The sequence below is a fragment of the Lissotriton helveticus genome, chromosome 11, assembly GCF_964261635.1.
Source record: "Lissotriton helveticus chromosome 11, aLisHel1.1, whole genome shotgun sequence".
Classification (NCBI taxonomy): domain Eukaryota; kingdom Metazoa; phylum Chordata; class Amphibia; order Caudata; family Salamandridae; genus Lissotriton; species Lissotriton helveticus.
Window position 1 is genome coordinate 860,005,806 of NC_136072.1, and position 22,329 is coordinate 860,028,134.

Genomic DNA, 22,329 nt, shown 5'->3' on the forward strand with positions numbered 1-22,329 from the left:
AATGTATTAATTGTGTACACAAATGTATATATTGAGTATCAATAAGTCCCCCTGAATTTAAGAGACACATACAAGTTGTTTTTCAATATTGACTAGGCTAAGATGGCGCCCGATATGAGAACGGTCCTGTTTTGCCAATCCGTTGTCGCTGTTGTTTGTTCAGTGACGCGGGAATATTTAAAATGGATGTTTAACTGGTAACTATGTAACACTGACGAAGGAGTTTATCCGAAACGCGTCTGTTTTGTATACCATCTGCTGAATAAACTATCGATGGTGGTGGCTTCTTGTGTGCCTGAGTTTCTGTTATGATTTGGCAGAATTGGGAGCGCAATATAAAAAAAAAATATATATATATATATAAGAATTCACAATCCTGAGGTGCCAGAAACAGCAAACGGACACAAACCAGGTACAGACCGAGGAGTTGAAGGTGAATAGTGTGCTTTATTCCATCGATGGGGACGGCAACATGACGCGTTTCGTCCGGGAATACCCGGACTTGATCACATGACAAAACCCAGAGATTTACGTGGTTAAGTACTGGTAATGTCGAGACTCCTCCCATAAATCAACTAACATAGAAGACATATCCTTAAACATCAGTTAAGGTCAATCAATATACTTTTCTGATACAAATTAATACATAAAATGCAAAATATCAAACATTCAATTAGAAATTGAAATAAATTGATTTATAAATAAAGGGCAAGTGCCCAACGATCAACCACAGTATAAACTATGTCTCATAATTAAGCAATGTAAACTGATATCAAGGGGTCATGGCAAAAAACCAGTAAAATAGGAGTGGAAACCACATAAGAAAATAAGTGCAAGAGTTCAAGTGCAAAATATATTATCCCAAAATTTGGGAGAGAGCAATATATATCCAGGTAAAAACCTGGAGCAAGAGGTAAACGGATGTGATAAAGTGCATAGTGCAAGAAAAGGTTTAAAATGCGGCAGTGCATATATTCATATGGGGGAGATATATGGGGGGATTAATTGATCAGTGACTAGCAGCAAGAAAACGGGCATACCTAAAAAGAGTCATAACAGCACAGCTAGATTGTAAAATTATATGTAGATAAGTCCATTATGACCAAATCACAGAGTAATAACAATACATTCAATTTTAAACCATCCTCAACATGAATAAAATAGATTAAAACCAAATAAATAGGTACAAAATCTATTTAAAAAGATCATGCATATGATGAGATAAAATATTTACAGAAAGTTATTTAGATCTTCCCCCATGTTGAGGCCATTAGGAATCTTACTGTTTAGCCTCAAGATGTATTGACTTTCTAACTGTCTTAGTCTTTTCTCTCTATCTCCACCTCTTTTGTTTGGAGGGACTGCATCAATAACAAAATATTGTAAGTCATTAAGGTTATTATTGTGCACCAACTTGAAATGGCGTGCCACAGGGTAATTGGGGTCTGAATTTACTATGGCACGAAGATGCTGTAAAATGCGGTTGTAAACTTGTAACTTAGTGCTGCCAACGTATTGCAACTCGCACGTACATTTTAACACATACACCGCATGGTCAGTTTTACAAGTGTACACATTATTAATTTGGATTACAGCATCCGTCAAGCCCTCAACAAATTCGGTGGTATTCACACCGAATTTGCACGCCCGGCATGAACTACACTTTTGAAAACCTGTTTTGTTTGAGAACCAATTAGGTTTTATAATGGTCTCAGGACTAGTTCTAACTAGAGCATCCCTCATCGAGGGTGCTCGTCGGAAAGTGATGCTGGGCATGTCTTCCAAAAGTGGGCCTAAGATAATATCAATTTTCAAGATGGGCCAATTAGACTTAATGATTTGCTTCATCTTTTTTTGTTGGTTATTAAAAGTAGTAATGAGACGAATGGTAGGTTTCTCAGATGTAACAGCAACCTCCTCTGATGTTACCATAGTAGATTGCTCTGCCGTTACCACTGTTTGATTAGACACAGCCCTTTTGAGAGAGTTAGTGAGGGTATGAACATCATAGCCTCTACGTAAGAATCTCTGATAAGATCCATTAAGACAATTCATGAGGTCAATCTCGTTGTTACATATGCGTCTAATTCTTAAAAACTCCCCATAAGGGATGCTTTTGATAAGATGTGGATGGTTACTCTGGGCATGCAAAATAGAATTTCCAGCTGTGGATTTTCTGTACATTCTAGTCATGATCTTATTTTCTCTAATGTAAACCTCCACATCTAGAAAGTTAACACTTACATTGTTGATGTTGGCAGAAAATTCTAGATTTAAAGAATTGTTATTGATGTTACTAACAAATTCTTCGGCTGATGTTTTGCAGCCTTGCCAGATTATAAAAACATCGTCAATGAAGCGCCACATTTTCACAATACCTGTTTCATCTTTGTCCAAACAGTCGCGGATCGTACCCAGGACGTGCCTCTCCCACCAGCCCACGTGTAAACACGCGTAGCTGGGGGAGAAGCACGCACCCATGGCGACACCACGCAACTTGCCGCCAAACTCCGGATTGTTCCAAGGAAAACACGGACCACAAATATATATATATATATATATATATATATATATATATATATATATATATATATATATATATATATATATATATATATTCACTGAAAAAACCATAGGTTATAGACCATATATAGTTAGGAATTAGCATTTAAAAAACCTTATTTTACTCACACAAAACCATTGAAATTCCATATATAGTTAGTTGTACTAACTATATATCGCGCACCCGCAATCCACTGCTGATCATGTCACATATTACATCATTCATGACATGGTCAGTGACATCACTGATGACATCACTGATGACATCTCAAATGACATCACTGATGACATCACTGATGCCATCTCAAATGACATCACTGATTACATCACTGATGACATCTCAAATGACATCACTGATAACATCTCAAATGACATCACTGATGACATCTCAAATGACATCACTGATGACATCTCATTTGACATCATTGGTCACATCACTGATGATATCATTCATGTGACAATACAATGCATCTCCTCACACTTTCATATAACCTCTGTTACACCCAGTGTTAAATACAGAGTATAATTTTTTAAACCATTGACACACCAATACTAGTTACTACATACGCACTCACTGATTCCTATGTTTACACAAACACTCACTCATTCACCCATACAATCATTCATGCATACAATCACTCATCTTTACAACACTATCATATGTACTCATACACCTATACAGACACTCACACTCTGCCACTCATCCATGGAGTTACTCACACACCTAGTCAGTCCTGTAAAGAATCAATCACACTTCCATTTTCTAATCTATACAGTTAAACATAGAGCACCTTACATTTTCAAACATATACTAACACATACTTACTCTCTTATACAATCATTGATACAAGTACACATTGATCTGCACAGAGTCACACACCTCCCAGCCAGCCACACACACACTCAGTCTCCCATACAAATACTTGGGCAATCAATCAATAACCCATATAGTTACTCATATAGCTACTGATCAACACATGCAGCAGTTTACAGAACAAAAGACATAATGATGCACAAATTAAGACAGTTTAGTCACTAACCCATGCACTCAGTGACACACATTTATTCACTCACTCATACAGTCAGTCATGCACCTACTAAATCCTTCATCCAGACACTTCTACATCCACTCATTCTTCAATATGTAAGACATATTTTAACTTTACAGAAACATACAGTCACTGGATGTTGTCATCAGTGATGTCATCAGTGATGTCATTTGAGATGTCATCAGTGATGTCATCAGTGATGTCACTGACCATGTCATGAATGATGTAACATGTGACATGATCAGCAGTGGATTGCGGGTGCGCGATATATAGTTAGTACAACTAACTATATATGGAATTTCAATGGTTTTGTGTGAGTAAAATAAGGTTTTTTAAATGCTAATTCCTAACTATATATGGTCTATAACCTATGGTTTTTTCAGTGAATTTTCAAGGTTTTGTAAATGCTAATTCCTAACTATATATGGTCTATAACCTATGGTTTTTTCAGTGAATTTCATTGGTTTTTTAAAAGCTAATATCTGTAGCTGTAAAATGTATTCTTCTTTAAATCCAAAAATATATTGTTATATGTTTATTAATAATTTTTTTTTAAATATTTTTTTTTCTTCGCTCCCGGTTCGCGAACCGGGAAGCTTCCCGTTAGCTCAATTTGATGCCGCGACCCGGTCCGCGAACCGGTAAACGTTCCGTTTGCGCAACTGCCGCGTTAGAAATCAACATCGTGACGCGTCGCGGAAGCGCGACGTATCGCGTTGTCGTGTAATGCGTCTTATGACGTGCCGCGTTAGCGCACCCGGAAGTGCTCCGGTACGCGAACTGAGACGCGAAGCGCAGCTCCCCGGAAGCGATCAGGGGCGCGTCGCGAAAGCGCGACGTATCGCGTTGCCGCGTAATGCGTCTTATGACGCGCCGCGTTAGCGCACCCGGAAGTGCTCCGGAGTGCGAACCGAGGCGCGAAGCGCAGCGACCCGGAAGCGATCCGGGGCGCGTTCCGCAGCGCGTAACATAAGCGTACCAGGTCATGTGACTTGTTAATAAAACTTTTCATTGGTTCATTTCACTTTTGGTTTCATAATGATGTAAGGCTAGGTCAGGTGACCTAAAAATAACACTTTTCATTGGTTTAGAACTATTGTTTTTCCCAAATGATGAAAACCCCTCCTTCTTTCCTCACTCTGACTTTCATCTTTGTGAGAGGAAGACCTTTTTTGATAGTTCAGCAATGGCTTCATTGGTAGCTTCAGCTGGTGGACCCCCACCACCACCACCACCACCACCACCTCCTCATGGGAAGAGAGGACCACCTCCCCAGTTCATCAGCAACACAGAGGAGGAAGAGGATGAGCAAGAGGAAGAGGAGACAGAAGGACCACAGTTTTTAGAAGAGCAGCCCCGGGTTTCTCATCGGAAAACCAGTTTTATTTGGCAGTTTTTTTCGATCCCTGAAGGGCAGAAGAAAGTAAATGCCAGATATGTCACCTGCCTCATATGTAAGGATAAGTTATCTAGAGGCACCTTAAAAAAATACAGCTTCGGTAACTACACCATGCATCGTCATATGAGCAGGTGGCATCCTTTAAACTACAGCCGGGCAGAGATACGTGACCAGCAGGACAACCCAACAACTCCTGTGGCCAGATCATCACAGATATCTTTGACACCAGCAGAGGCACGGGAAACCGTGCCAAACATTCAGGACAACTTTGTCCATATGAAGTTTACCTGCTTGTATTGTGGTGCATTATTGTCTTGTGGTAATATGAGTATTACCTTAATCAACCGAGCTTATGAAAATCACAATTGCCCTAAACGCCCCAGACAGTAATTTTTTTTTTTGCTCCTGTTGAGCCGTTTCCAATGCCTGTTTTTTTGTTGTTTCCCCTCCATCAAAAACAAAAAAAAAACATAAAATTGTTCAAAAAATACACAAAAAAAAAATGTTCAGAAAAAAAAAAATATATAAAACAACAAAAACATAAAAAAAACAGTTCTTTTCAGAACTACCTCCCCTTTCAAAAAAAATTGCTAGAATGTTTAGCACTCTGGCAAGCTCTATTTCTTTTGGTTCGCTTCCCGGTTTGCGAACCGGGAGCGAACCAAAAAAATTTAAAAAGAAGAGTTAGTATAAGGGAAGTAAACAGAGAGTAATGTTAAAAGAAAGACAGCTATAGGGATTAAACCAGAGATACTGTTTAATAGATCTATTTACCGAAGAAAAGATGGAAGAGGGTATAATTGTGAAAAACAAAATAAAAACGGAAGTGAAAGAAAAAAAGAGAGTAGAACAATAACAAAGAAGAGTTTCTTGGAGAATGTGAGTGAATGTTCAAAATAAGATTAAAACATGTGGAATAACAGAGAGAAAAAACAGAAAACAGAAAAGAAAAAATAACAGAAAAAGAATAATTGAAACAGCAAAGAAATGTAAATAACATAGAGCCATATCATCAACATAGCCAATAAAAGTTTTGCAGCTTTTATCGGCAGAAATGTGTCGCTAAAGCCGCTTTTGCGGCAGAAAACTGCCGCTAAAACCACTTTTGCAGCAGTTTTCTGCCAATAAAAACAGCAATAATTTTATTGGCTGTGTTCATAATATGCTCCTTAGTGTGCTTCAACTACACAGAGAAAGCATTATGAACAAGTAGTGAAAGAGTGATCAGTCAAAGACACTAAGAGTAATAGAGACGGAGTGAGTGAACAAGAGTGAGGAACTATGAGAAGAGAGGGACTGAGAAAAAGAGTGGAAGGAGTTGAGTAAGTAGGTAATAGAGAAAGGAATGAGGAAAGTAGCAAAGGCAGGAAACTGAGGGTTAAAGAAATGAAACTGTGGAACTAATAGGTGAATGTGATAGAAATGTAACAAAAAGAGTACAAAACATTTACCTTATAATTGTCGTTAACTTACTCACTTTTTATTTTAATACTTTCAATCTGTGAAAGAGAGAACAAACATTTGAAAAATATTAAAACATGTATTTAAAAATTAGAAAAGACAAGGGAAAAGATTGAAGGACAAACAGTTTTTCAACAACTTTGACACTTACAGAAGCGTCTGCTTCTCCAGGTCCCCTACACAGTCCTAAAGATATACATTTTAAACTAATAGTATCTTGATGCAGATGAAGTGTGGCCTATCTTAAAACATGGTGCATCTTTTGCACTGCTGTTGTCTCACAAAAGTGTCGCAAGACACTAACATTTTAAATGATTGTTTCAGGATGCCAATAAGATGTGTCCTATCCAGAGGTTTGTTTGAGGTGAGGCCTACTCAGGGTTCCAAATGAAATTTCGAGTTGTTGAAGAGAACAGAGGACATAATACATCTGAAGGCCTACCAATGAAGTAAGTCATGTCCACTTCACTCTTGAACAAAGGCCAGACCTCTTCTGTGTCCGTGGACAGACCTAAATTTCATCTGCACAATGTCATTCGTAAACTTAGGAAACACTGGTGATGTAATTGAAAAATGGTGAGTTTCTTTTCCTCATTTCACAATCACATCACCTGTGTTGCCTTTGGTTAGGTATCTCATAGTGCAGATGGAGTCTAGCATATCAAAGAGTACATAGAAGTTGAGCAGTATATACAACAATTTTGACATTTACAAAAGACTTAGCTTCTTATCTTGTTGGAGATGAAGTCAGGCCTGTCTTGCAACATGGTGCATCTTTTGCATCACTGCTGCATCGGTTTCATGTGGCACGGGTTTTTTACAGCATGACACATCTGCCTAGATGCATCAATTTGTAATTTTGTCACCTCATAGCAAATCTTTTGCACCGCCGCTGCATCACAAAAGTGACGCACAGTGGTGCAAAAGAGGCATACACCTATCATAAATCTGTCCCTAACATTTGAAATGATTGATTCAGGATGACGATAAGGTGTGGCCTCTCCAGAGGTTTGTTTAAGGTGAGGCCTACTCAGGATTGCATATCAAATTTATGCTTGTTGAAGAATACAGAGGAGATAATACATGTGAAGGCCTACCAATGAAGTAATTTACAACAAGGGGTGGTGATGGACAGAGTCTCTGAATTAAGCAGAGTACTCTCACCCAGTCAAGAGATCAGGGCTAGATCCAACACCGTTTTTTAGCTCATTGCACCATCCCAGTTTCAGAACCTGGCTGTATGCAAATTAGTCTGTCCCTGGCCCAGTGCATCATGGGAACAGGGCAGACCAGACTACAAAAGCCAATTCTTACACTGGGAAGGAAACAAGCTTCCGGGGACCGGTTTCTGGCATTCCAGCCGTCTTCGGCCCGGCTTGCTTGAATCCTGATGGTGCAATGAGCAAGGGACTCACATCTGAGTATACCCTTCCACGATTAGGGTGGACAAAATTATTTACAACAAGGGGTGGTGATGGACAGAGTCTCTGAATTAAGCAGAGTACTCTCACCCAGTCAAGAGATCAGGGCTAGATCCAACACCGTTTTTTAGCTCATTGCACCATCCCAGTTTCAGAACCTGGCTGTATGCAAATTAGTCTGTCCCTGGCCCAGTGCATCATGGGAACAGGGCAGACCAGACTACAAAAGCCAATTCTTACACTGGGAAGGAAACAAGCTTCCGGGGACCGGTTTCTGGCATTCCAGCCGTCTTCGGCCCGGCTTGCTTGAATCCTGATGGTGCAATGAGCAAGGGACTCACATCTGAGTATACCCTTCCACGCTTAGGGTGGACAAAATTATTTACAACAAGGGGTGGTGATGGACAGAGTCTCTGAATTAAGCAGAGTACTCTCACCCAGTCAAGAGATCAGGGCTAGATCCAACACCGTTTTTGAGCTCATTGCACCATCCCAGTTTCAGAACCTGGCTGTATGCAAATTAGTCTGTCCCTGGCCCAGTGCATCATGGGAACAGGGCAGACCAGACTACAAAAGCCAATTCTTACACTGGGAAGGAAACAAGCTTCCGGGGACCGGTTTCTGGCATTCCAGCCGTCTTCGGCCCGGCTTGCTTGAATCCTGATGGTGCAATGAGCAAGGGACTCACATCTGAGTATACCCTTCCACGCTTAGGGTGGACAAAATTATTTACAACAAGGGGTGGTGATGGACAGAGTCTCTGAATTAAGCAGAGTAGTCTCACCCAGTCAAGAGATCAGGGCTAGATCCAACACCGTTTTTTAGCTCATTGCACCATCCCAGTTTCAGAACCTGGCTGTATGCAAATTAGTCTGTCCCTGGCCCAGTGCATCGTGGGAACAGGGCAGACCAGACTACAAAAGCCAATTCTTACACTGGGAAGGAAACAAGCTTCCGGGGACCGGTTTCTGGCATTCCAGCCGTCTTCAGCCCGGCTTGCTTGAATCCTGATGGTGCAATGAGCAAGGGACTCACATCTGAGTATACCCTTCCACGCTTAGGGTGGACAAAATTATTTACAACAAGGGGTGGTGATGGACAGAGTCTCTGAATTAAGCAGAGTACTCTCACCCAGTCAAGAGATCAGGGCTAGATCCAACACCGTTTTTTAGCTCATTGCACCATCCCAGTTTCAGAACCTGGCTGTATGCAAATTAGTCTGTCCCTGGCCCAGTGCATCATGGGAACAGGGCAGACCAGACTACAAAAGCCAATTCTTACACTGGGAAGGAAACAAGCTTCCGGGGACCGGTTTCTGGCATTCCAGCCGTCTTCGGCCCGGCTTGCTTGAAGTAAGTCATATCCACTTCACTCTTGAACAAGGGCCAGACCTCTTCTGTGTCCGTGGACAGACCTAAACTTCATCTGCACAATGTCATTCGTAAACTTAGGAAACACAGGTGATGTAATTGAAAAATGTGGAGTTTCTTTTCCTCATTTCACAATCACATCACCTGTGTTGCCTTTGCTTAGGTATCTCATAGTGCAGATGTAGTCCACCATATGAAACAGTAACCAGAAGTGCAGCACTGTATGCAACAACTTTGACACTTACAGAAGCCTCACCTTCTCCATGCCTCCTACACAGTTCTACATGTACATCATAAATGCAAACAGTACAGAATTAATTATACATGTTAAATGGTTTATTTTTGCTGTTCTCAGAATGTATCAAATTTCACTAAAAACAGTGACTTGAAGGTATTCATCATATAACAGCGGGGAAAAAAACCACAATCAAAATGATTGTGTTTAAAAACCCATACAACATAACAAATCAGAATTCAGAACTCCTTAAAGTTAACTTACTTTCCATGACGTCGAAGGATGTCCTATGAACAGCTTACACTCTGTTGTGCTGTTATTACTTTCAGCCCGCCACTTTCTGAAAGAAAACCTCCATCGTTTTGAAAAATATGTTACATACAATAAATGACTTCTCGCTCTCTACCACACGTTTCCACAAGGCCAAATCATGTCAGAGCCATTTATAACTCTTGGAATTCTTGTAAGCCAATCCCGTCATGTTGTATTTCCGCAACTTTCAGAATTAAAATGTTGAAGATCATTTTCACAATCCTGGATTACTAATATCTTACCCTTCTTGCTCACTCATGTTCTACATTTCCTATGACACTGATACTGCTTACTATGAAGCAGACTTACACTACCTCTATGACTACTACAATTATTTAATTCTCTACATCACTTTTAATCACAAAGCAATATAAAACAGTAGACAGCATTGCAGACTTACATTCCCTCTACTCCATGTTTTGATTGGCTGCTTGAATTAGCTTAAAAAAAGAAATAGTTTTTCTGAACTCATTCAAAGTGCACTTATTTTTCCATGACGTCCAGTGTTATGGTAAGAAGTTATGTCTCTGTACTACACTTATCCTCAAGGCCAAATCGTGTAGGATCCATTAGAACTTCTTGAAATTCCTCAGAGCACATCCCGAGATTCTTTCCCTAAAATTTTGGTTTTAAAAACACCAGGTAAGAATTTTTAAGGTCATACGGCAATTTATTTTTGAAAATTAAAACAGAATCGTTGCAGAATGACCAGCCACAAAATTTTTAATTAAAGTTGTTAATTTTGTTCCATCAGACCTACATCGTTGGAACATTAAAATGACATACTGGCCATATGTTCGTATAAATAAGGTTGACATCATTTCAGATTTACATTGGCTACATTCCATGTTGTGATCAGCTGCTTTTAATAGCTTATTAAAGGAGACTGATTTACTGTCTGGCAAAGTTAAATATATAAATCTTTCTGAGTCTACACTAGTAGTACTTGATACCCTACAGTTCTCGCAGTCATGCTGCCATTGATAAGAAAGCCCAAACAGGTGATCTACATCTACACCTTCAGCATGTAATACATCAAGCATATACAATAAAAACTCCTGACAATCTTGCTGAATATTTTGAGAGAATTGTGTTTGGCCTGAACATCTGTCTAACAGATTTCGAATTTCAGACACACTTTCTATTTTTGTTCTATCAGTGCTACATTTCTCTAACACAGAATTTAACAAACTGCATAATCTTTGATCAGAATTGACCACAATCTCTTCTTTTACATTTTCTAGAGAAAACAAAACATTAACCACTACATTAGCATAGCAGTTGACACCAGAAGTGTTTTCAAATTGAAAACCAACAACATCTTCAACAGAATCCTTTTTGTTTCTGCTTATAATTTCAGGTTCATCGACTTTTCGTCTTTTTGCTACAACCTCCCCAGTATTGGTCACATTTCTTCGTTTCCGGCCTACCACACGTTTCTCAAACAAAGGATATTGAGGCAAATGTGGCGCATACTCTCTTCTCAACCTATTGTATTCCTTAACACAATCTAGATCCGCACAAATGTTTGTGTCATCACACTCAATCAAGTACAATCCCGATAAAGTTCTAACTCTTGACAATGCCACATATGCCATACCCTCCTTGAACACAGAACTGCCAATATTCACCAATGCACTGTCTACACTTAAACCTTGCGATTTATGGATTGTCACCGCATATGCCAAGCAAACAGGAAACTGCTTACGGCGAACATATAAGTCTTTTACAAGCAAAAATCTAGCAGAACAACGACCAATTAGCTGTACTTCCTCAATGCCATCAAATTTAATTTTTAAAAATTCAATTCCATCTCTATTTCTGTATTTCACAAAATCAACAACATTACCCATTGATCCATTTACCAGACCTCTTTCAACATGTAAATCCCTTCTTAAAATTATACGGCAGTTCAAGCACACATTCAGACTCTTTTCAAAACCTGCAGTTTTAGATATAGTCTTCTCTAATGAATCCAATTTTGATTTCAAATTCTCAGACAAAATAATTGTTGATCCCATATGCTCTACTCTGTCAATAGCTTCCAGTTTCACAATCTCTTGCTTTTCTAAATGCAACATTTTGTTGTTGAAGATGGCACATTCTGCAAGAGTTGGCATCAAACATATTCCAGATTTCTTCTCAGTAATTTTCTGAAAAATATTCTCAGGCACAACATCTTGTTCTGGATATAAATTTGACAGTAATCGTGCATGTAAAGCTTCTTTCCCATGCTCGGTCACTTTTCCAATTCTAACATCTTGTAGAATATTCTTGTAAACTTCATCCTTCGCCTGACGCATATTTTCATGCAGTTCAGCATAATTGAAGTTTAACCATATATTGACGTTGCCAATGCTCCCTAGGCACTTCCTGGTATCTTCATGCGTGAGCATTTTGAACACAGGTTGCCCTTTCACTGGTGTCAGCTGCAGAAGATCTCCGAAAACAATGATGTGTTTGCCACCAAATAACACATCATACTCTGTTTTGAGAACTTCTTGCATTCTCAAATGCACAAAGGCAAGCATGACATTGGAAACCATGCTTACTTCGTCAATGATAAGTTTCATTTTCCTCAAGATTCTTGAAACTTCACAACAAGCATCTCCAGATAGCTTGTGATATTGTAATTTGTTGTCATGCTCCACTGGCAGCATCAGTAAACGATGTAAAGTAATCCCTTTAATGTTATGTGCTGCCAGTCCAGTTGGAGCGGTGACAACACAAGACAGCGATGACTCAGTCCTTTCCTGCAAATAACATGAAATTGCTTTAATAAGGAAACTTTTTCCAGTTCCCGCTTCTCCACTCACGTAGAGTCGGACAGGCTTCAACGACGTACATGAGCACTCTTTCTTCTCATGACTTAATCCATGATCAATTTGCATGGTAACTTCGTCATATATTTTCCTCTGCTCAACGTTGAGTTGTCTTTCCAACTCTTCTAAGTTAACCGCATCCTCCTGAGCATGTGCCATGGCTCTTTCCACTTCATTCATAGCAGTGGCAGCTTCATTTTCGATAACAGGTCCTCCTAGTGGATCCTGACTCAATGAAGCAGAACTCTGACTGTCCTGAGAACTGTCTCTGGCAATCTCGGCTGCAATCGTTGCTTCCTGCTCAATTTCCACATTCAACATTTCTACATATTTGGGAAAAGCAGGACATTCTATGGTCTCCTTGGCGGCAGTGAAAGAGTCTTCGTAACAGAGGAAATCTCCAAGCAGTTCCTCTTCTGCACGCCAAGGCTTGAAAAGTTGTAAAAGTGCTAAATAGAAAAACTCCTTTTTTTCAGGAGATTCGCCACTCAATTTTCGATGGTTTACCAAGTGGCATTTTCTTTGCTTGACCAGACATCCCTCACTTCCAATTACAGCATACACTCCTTTCTCAGTATCTTCTTTGATATTCCTCTTGAATATGTAATTTTGAAGAACCTCATACAGACAAACATTCTCGAGGTGACTGCTTCGATTTGGATATGTATCCAACATGTTGGTCTTCAAAATGTCGGTACTGTTTGGCTCCTTTTCCGCCAAATACTCAATTTCCCGCACAGGTTTCAGAACTCGATTACGCGTTGCAGCAAGACCAGGACTCGCCCAAACGATACTCCTGGATTTGGCATAGAGACTTGCTGAAGACAACCGGTCAGAACATTCGTAAGCTCCGATTTCTCGATGCGACAACATCTTCAGACTGAAACTGTACAACTTCTTGCTGAGGCTCTTTTCATGGGAAATGTCCTCCCACATATCCTTCAATTCTGTCTTCTCTTTTTTGGTGATGTAAGATGTCACATACCGAGCCACAGCCATACAGTTATCAGCCACAAACTGTATATCCATGTTAGCATTCCACATGGACAAAATCACCGGGTTGTAGTCGTTGATGTACTTGGACTCTTCGTTCCTCTTCAAATTGTATGTGTTTTTAGGTGATTTCTTCATCACATTATGTCGCAGCGAAGACATCAAACTGTTTACTCTTCCTTTAGAAATTACCGGTCGTGGAAGGCCGAAACGACATTTGGTGTAGAACTTGTCCTTGTTTCGGAATTTACGACAACAGTACTTTCCACAACGATGGCTTTGGAAACGTAGAACTTTTTCTCTTAGGCTTTTCTTCTCCTTGGCGTTTGGAACAGCACACGTAGAATACTGTTGTATGAAACTCATCACTGAGTCTTCTGGATCTGTTCCAAATTTAGGTGCATCCTTGATCCACAACAGCATATGTATGTGAGGAGCACCTCTTGCTTGGTACTCCTTTCTCCAGAAGAAATCCAACACCTCTCCAAGAGGTGGATTCTTCTTATTCATGATGAAAGACATCATAGCTTCAAATCTATGATTGAAGTACCGGCATACATTGACTGGATCCAAAGAGCACAGTTCTCCGGGTGTCTTGAATTCGATGTTTTCGATGTTTCCATTTGCCTCTCGTAGAAATTCAAGTAAGTCTTCCCAGCCATACTCGGCACAGCTCAGAGTGAGGAACCATGTGGGAGTTCCTAAGTTCCTCAGCATACATTTTAAATCACCATGACGACGGTACCAGTACTCATTAGTACCACGCTGACACGCCATGAGATTAATCAGGTGAGAATCTAAAATACTCTCTTGGACATTGACTTTATCCATAAAGTCACTTGCCGAGATGTTTTGCATGTGTATACCACTTTTCAAGATGTGGTTCACTGCATATGACAGTCCAGACAGATCGCTTTCAAACAGAAGATGAAACAAATAGGGAATACATTGTCGAAACCTAGCATCTCCTGCATACAATCGCAAAGTCCGGTATTCAGAAGCAGGAATTTGATGAGGTCGCTCATCATATCTTCCTCCCTGACCTGTTGGAAAAAGCTGTGGGAAACACCGAGCTTCCAAACTTTCCTCCCAAACACTAATGGGACTCCCTATGGCTTGTTTCATTTGAAACAACTCAATAGCATTCCCCATGACTTCCTTGGAATGCAAAGGATGAACACTACAATGTTCATATATTTCTTCACTAGTAGAGGGTTCTACTTTCTCAATTTGACCAGCACACAAATCGCTATCCTCTTCCTCACTTACTTCCTCTTCTGCAACATAAACATTCTTATAGTACTTATTATTTTTTTTCAAATACAATGTTGCCTTTTTGACTTTCCTAACATACACTAAATCTTGCCATATTTTCTTATTCTTTGTCGGAACCCCATTAACTAAGATAACCAGAGGTTCCTCTTCCACTTTTTCTACTCCAATTGTGTTAATGTTTTTCTTCAAATCTAGAGGCAAATAAACAACTCTTCCCTTTAATCCTCTCTGTAAATCTGATGGAGGCAATTTCCCTGTCTTTGGCTCCATTCTTACAATAGCCTGAAAGGGATGGATACTTTGAATCAAAATAGATTCATAAGTATTTAAATCCTTCAATTCAGAAGGAATCTCAACCAATTCCAGATTATTATGAACTGCTCTAGCAGGCATCTGGTTTTGATTTAATTTGCTACAACAATAAGTACACACACGTTGATCCGATTCCCAAATCAAAACAATTTTCTACCATCAAATATGTTGTGAAATCCTTCCATTCACTATTATTTTCCCTTTCACTTTTTGCATATAAATCCACTAACTTAGTCTGATTCTTATAATAAGTGCGTCGACAACACACACAAGTGAAATTAGGCCTCTCACTTGATTTCACCTGAAACGTCGCAATTTCCCTCTGAAAATTATCTGTACTGGAAACCTGTACACTATCTTCCACATTACCCTCTTCTTCTTGGTCAATTTCAACATTCTCCTCTTTACTTCCAAAGTAACCAAACTCAATTTCTGCACAAATATTCTTCACATCTACTTCTGAACCATGCAAAAGAGCAGCGCATAATTGTTTAAGCATAATTGCTGGACTCTTAGCATAATACAACATTCTAACTAATTTCCTCACTTTATTATGATGCACTGCTAGCATCCTGAAATGATGAAAAACACTCTGGCATACTCTCCTGGAAAGAAAAGCCAGTGAATGACCATGCAAACCTGTCACTTCTCTCACTCTGCAAGGATCTAATTCTTGCAACAACTTCATTTTCTGCTTCAAACTTTTCTTATTAAATGTCCGTACAAAATCACAAAGCAAATTGATGGAATCCTGTCGCACACTGCAAATACTACTACACTTCCAGGTGTACACAGGACCCTTAGGACGTCTTCCTAAAACCTCATTACCTAACACCTCTTCTGTCTCTGTTGTCACAAGTTTTTCTTTTTCAACTGGACAACCATCTTTCACTTCATAAGCTCGACCACTGGTGTCAACTGCATGCACCAAATCATTATCCTGGAAATAACTCTCCTCATTAAAAAATGCCTCACAACTTGAACTATGCATCCATTCCCTGGAAAAAACTTCACAAAAATTACTACGATTAACTATTCTCTTCCATCTACTATTTCTTTTGAAATCATAAATTGCCTTGTTTAGCTTCCTAATTCAATTGATTATCAAAATAAATAACTTACGTTTAATTTCAAATGCCTGATCAATAACTTTCTCAACTTTTTTTTTTCTCTTATAAAAAACCACTTTCTGTTGACCTTTCTTAATATTTTTTAACAAATTGCCAATTATCCTGTTGCGGAACATTCGTTTACGAATGTCCCTAAACTGTTGTTTCCTTCTACTATCATGCACAGAGTTATCTCTTGCTCTAGCAGTAACATTTTTGATTGGCCTTTCCTTTCCGTTTAAAATGCTTCTCTTTTTCTGGACTGAAACATTTTCTGTAGTAATATTTTTTTTACTACAAATATTTCTTATAAATGTTTTTGTGCTCTTACCCGGTGCTTTCTTGGTGACTTGACAAGTTTTTTTCTTAGAGGACTGCTGCATTATATCATTTACCTGCTGTCTTTGACGTTTTGCAGCCTTTCTAAGTCTTTCTTTAGTTGGCATGCTGAAATCTTGAAATGATCTGCAGTTGAATCTGTGGTAAAATATAATAAAAAATGTTATTAACCACTTTTACCAAACAGTAAATCAATAACAGTCATCAAAAACTTAACACACTACTTGACATTTTTAGTGCTTGGCAAATTTAGAATACAGAAATAGCAGAAAAGAAATGGAATTCATATTCATTTTACCTGTGCTGTTTTATATGTGAATCTGATCTAATTTTATGAGCATATTTTAATATTTTATTGAAGACACTACACATAACCTGTTTTTGAAGGTGTCTTTATTTTTAAATGAAACGGTTTACATTTTTACTTTTCATTTATTATAAATTTTTAAAAATAAATGTTTATAGTTCCATAGGCTCAAGCACGTCAGCTTCCCACCCTATGTCATACAATTCTGACAAATCTGCATCCTCATCATGTTCTTCTTCATCCTCAGGATTTAAATCATCCAAGGGATCTACTTCCACTGATGTTTCAATTACGAGTTCAATTATGAGGTCGAGATCAACTGATTGCTGATTGTCGCTCATGTTGATGTTGTCGTTATCTTTAAAGAAAGAGAACAACAATGAGATGTTGCAGAGTAAGGCACAAATCTCAGAGACTATAATAGTAAAATTGTTTAACAAGAGTAACATTTTGCAGCTATTATTTAGCCATGACCAGCGATGCTGAGGAGGTAAGGCCTATGTCCAAGTTTTCAGTGAACAGGACTCATCTCTTCTTAACCTTGGATAAGCCTCACCAACTCTGTGTCCCCTGCTCATACTTAAATGTAAAGGGGCAGATTTATGTTAACTGACGCATTCCCAGGGATGCACCAGTTAATGTACACCGCTGCTCTGCCACCCATGGTGTGCCGCATTTACAATGTGGAGCACCATTGAGTGAAAACAGCACAGATGTGTCACGCATCTGTGCCGCAAAAGCAGCACATTGCAGGAATCACGTCGTAAGCGCAACATGTCTACTGCAATGCACAGGAGCAAGCCACACATTGCATGGTGCATCACTCCTTATGCCTGTTTCAAACAGGCGTAATGATTTGATTCAGCAATGCTATAAAGCTGAGTCAGTGATATCTTCTAAATTTCACTGTGTTAGTTTTACAGGGCTTTCTTGCAAATTAATGCATACCTTGCAACAAAACACCTATATGAAAACTGACGCAGGTTTCATGTGGCACAGGACTTTACAGCATGACACATCTACCTAGATGCATCAATTTTTGAATATGTCGCCACATAGCAAATCTTTTGCACCGCCGCTGCGTCACAAAAGTGACGCACAGCGGCACAAAAGAGGCACACGGCTATCATAAATCTGTCCCTAACATGTTAAATGATTGATTCAGGATGACGATAAGGTGTGGCCTATCCATAGGTTTGTTTAAGGTGAGGCCTACTCAGGGTTGCAGATTAAATGGAGATGGGGCACCCCTAAGCCTTGCTGGAGCTGCATGGCAGTTGCGATGCAGCTCCAGCAATGCGCCACCTTTACGGCACAGATGCGTCACGCATCTGTGCTGTTTTTGCCCCATGGTGCGCCGCATTGTAAATGCAGCGCACCATGGGTGGCGGAACAGCGGCGCAGGATGACTGGCATATCCCTGGGGATGCACCAGTCATCATAAATCTATCCCTAAGCTTCTTATCTTGTTGGAGATGAAGTGAGGCCTGTCTTGCAACATGGTCCATCTTTTGCATCACTGCTGCATCGGTTTCATGTGGCACGTTTTTTTTACAGCATGACACATCTGCCTAGATGCATCAATTTGTAATTTTGTCGCCACATAGCAAATCTTTTGCACCGCCACTGCGTCACAAAAGTGACGCACAGTGGCGCAAAAGAGGCATACACCTATCATAAATCTGTCCCTAGCATTTTAAATGATTAATTCAGGATGACGATAAGGTGTGGCCTATCCAGAGGTTTGTTTAAGGTGAGGCCTACCTACATTCATGGGGAAATGAATTAAAATGTCCTTAAGACACATGAAAGCGTTTTTTTAAAGCCTTTGCAGCATTTTTGGGTCACTTTTAACATGGCTATGTAACTCAAACATTCAAAATCTAAATTTGCCAAGCACAGGTGGGAGCATATTTACAAGGAATTTGCACCACGGGGAAAGGTCTTACATTAAAATGGGAAAAATAACATCAGAGACACTCCAATGCCTTATAAAGAAGCAGACACCATTATGTCCTTCTCATAAATGTTAAAAGCATTCCTTTACCTCAAAAACGATTTTCAAGTCATAATTTGAAAAGACTGCACATGGGGAAATGACTTAAAATGTCCTTAAGACAGATGGAAGCGTTTTTTGATTGCCTTTGCAGCATTTTAGGGTCACTTTTAACATGGCTATGTAACTCAAACATTCAAAATCTAAATTTGCCAAGCACAGGTGGGAGCATATTTACAAGGAATTTGCACCACGGGGAAAGGTCTTACATTAAAATGGGAAAAATAACATCAGAGACACTCCAATGCCTTATAAAGAAGCAGACACCATTATGTCCTTCTCATAAATGTTAAAAGCATTCCTTTTCCTCAAAAACGATTTTCAAGTCATAATTTGAAAACACTGCACAGCTCCTATGCACAAAAACACCCTGTCAGTACTAATACTTCACATTTTCTCCAATTACAATTTCTCAAACAAACAAAATCTATTTGTAAAACACTTGAGGCAAAGCAACACTTTAAAAACACAACTTTCTTCATAATTTTCTCCTTAAAGCACACTATTCTCTATCTAAATTAAATAAATCTTTTCTCACCTTAGCAAATACTTTGAGTTTCAAAACAGTCTCAGAAACACACCACTTTGTCTTTAGCAGAGCAAAAGGTATGCACTCCAGAGTCTGCAGCTATCAAAAGCACAGAAATGCTGTAATTCTTCACACATCTCTCATGTCACCCAATCAAAACTCTTCCCTCACTTTTTTCAAATCAAAACCCTTCCCCCCTCTGCCCTCTCTGCCTTTTTTGCATAGCAACCACCTCTTGGAAGACCTCTGTTGTTTGCAAGTTCACACAACAATGTTTCAATTGAACTCTGAACTCTCAGTGCACCTGCATATCCAGTGCAATCTTTCATTTAATGATTTTTTCTTGACCACTCAAAATACATCTTTCAAAGAACTCATCCATGCACCCTAACTTTGTTTTCAGCAATCAAAATCCACCAATCACTGTTACTGCTTCATTAACACAGAAACTCCACAGTTTTTTTCATTTTAAACTCTTATTTTTTCAACTGCCATTTCATTGCCACACTTCATCTGACTGCAGCAGAACCTTCTCTCACCATGTTTTCTGTCTGGATTGTTGGACATAGTTACATCTACTGGGCTCAGAGGTATGCTTATAACAGAAATTTACCTAACCTCAATTTACAAGATGTGGAAATTAAGTGGTTTGGCCACAGAGGATTAAAATGTCACCAATTGATACCATTGGTGAAAACCTTTATGCATTTGCCAAAACCTGACCTGTTAATTGTGCACTGTGGAGGTAATGACTTGGGCACTTTGACTGGGGTAGGTCTGGAAATGCTTTTAAAGGACACCTTTGAGCAATTAATGGCACTTTTTCCTCAGACTGCCTTGGTATATTCAAATATATGCCAAAGACAGAAATGGAGGTGGTCGAACCAATTTTGTCCACAAATTGAGAAGTCGAGGAAGCATGTAAACAAATCTGTTTCAGCTTACATGAGAGACCATGGAATGGGCTCCTTGTACAACAATAACTTGCGTTACTACATGCAAGATATCTACAGAGGAGATGGAGTTCACTTCTCAGATGAGGGCAACAGAATTTTCATTCTGAATTTAAGACTGTGCATTGGTACCTACTTATAAGTACCTAAATGTACCATAAACCCAAAAGCTCTTCTCAGAGCTACCCTACATCTGATCACTCACAATTATTATTTTACTATAACTTTTTTCACTAATTTTCAACAAAGTACGCTCCCCGGGGCGCTACCCGGTACGCGGACCGGAAGCTAACCTCGCGAAATTTTAAAAAAAAATGTTTTTTTTCCGCACATATGGGCCTCCTCAGCCACCCTCAGAAAACCTAGGGGGTCAAGATAAGTCAACCGTGCCCCCTTCTACCCATTCTGAACATTAGTTGCCCTCCATCTTGTATCTTAATTCGACCGAAACACAAAATGGTGGACTCCCGTAACGCTTCAGGTTCGCGTACCGGGGCGCTCGCCAGTTCGCGTACCGTGGCGCTCCCCGGGAAGCGCTCCATAAAAAAAGGTGGGAAAGTAATTTACAGAAAAACGACTGGAGACACTTTCACCAAATATAGATTAGCTCATACTACATACCAATCCCTATCATTTTCACAAATTTGATTGAAATTCCATTTAGCCATTTAGCCTGTAGACCTCTCTAAATACCGTGAGGTAAATTACTTCACAAAACACATCTGAAGTGTTGGAATTGACAACCAATGAAAATGTTACTTTCATTTTCTACTTTTTTTACCTGACATTTGATTGGTTATATACCTGAATATATATAAAGGAAGAGAAGGAAAAACAGCCATTTTGACTACTACTTCCTGGTGTACATTTCAATTGGATTTTCACTAATCACTTCAACTTCTTTGTAAAGGTAAGTTGTTATTTTAAAAACTGAAGTATATTGTGCACTATCAGTTAATATGGTAAACTTTTTCTGATAGTTATATACTATCCCTCTGTAGTAGTTATAGATTTAGATAGACTTCTCTGTTATAGTTATGGATAGAGTTAGGTTTCTCTTGTATAATTATGAATTTACTTACGTTAAATCACATACACTTTTTTATATTCCTACTTCCACTCTGATACTATACACTTCCCAAAGATAAAATCACTGATAAAAACTGCCTATCTAAAATTAATCCCAACAGTGCCCTATCTCTACTAATATATATTTTTTTTATCCAAATTTCAGGCAACATGGAAAGCGAACAGAAAGTTTCATTTCAAATTGTCCTGCAAGAGAGCAGCCAAGAATTAATTGATCCAAATTATATAGAATTTATGGATGAAACTTGGGACCAAGAACTACTGCAATGTGTGCAAGCAGTAGATGACCTCCTTCAAAATGAGGACATTTTACACACTCAAAGATTACAAGCTATGTTCAATGAAAATGACGACATTTCAGACAGTGAAATGTTAGAAATGTTATTAAATTTTGAAACACAATCACAATAAGAAATATTTGCTTAAAAAATAAAGAAATTAAAAAATAATCAACAAAACCAACAATCAATTAACATACAGTATTTTAAAAGTCGATCATTCTTTTTTCCTTATAGTACGCTCCCCAGAACGCTTCCCGGTTCGCGGACCGGGCGCTCCCCACGCAAAAAAAAAATAATTTTTTTTTTTTTTTTTTGCACTGCGGGGCCTTTTTAAAGCCTCCACATCAAACCTAGTGGGTCAGGGAGGATCTACTATGCCCCCTTATGGTCATTTCCCCCTTTGTTTTGGCCTCCTCTTGTCTCTCGATCCTACCGAGAGACAAGATGGCGGCCGC

General features: G+C 39.2%; 1 protein-coding gene across 5 annotated transcripts in view; it reads left to right on the forward strand.

Moving 5' to 3' along the window:
• The window catches only part of TAOK3 (TAO kinase 3), a 1,265,547-nt gene that overhangs the window by 657,045 nt on the left and 586,173 nt on the right, over positions 1-22,329 (forward strand). The window lies entirely within an intron of this gene.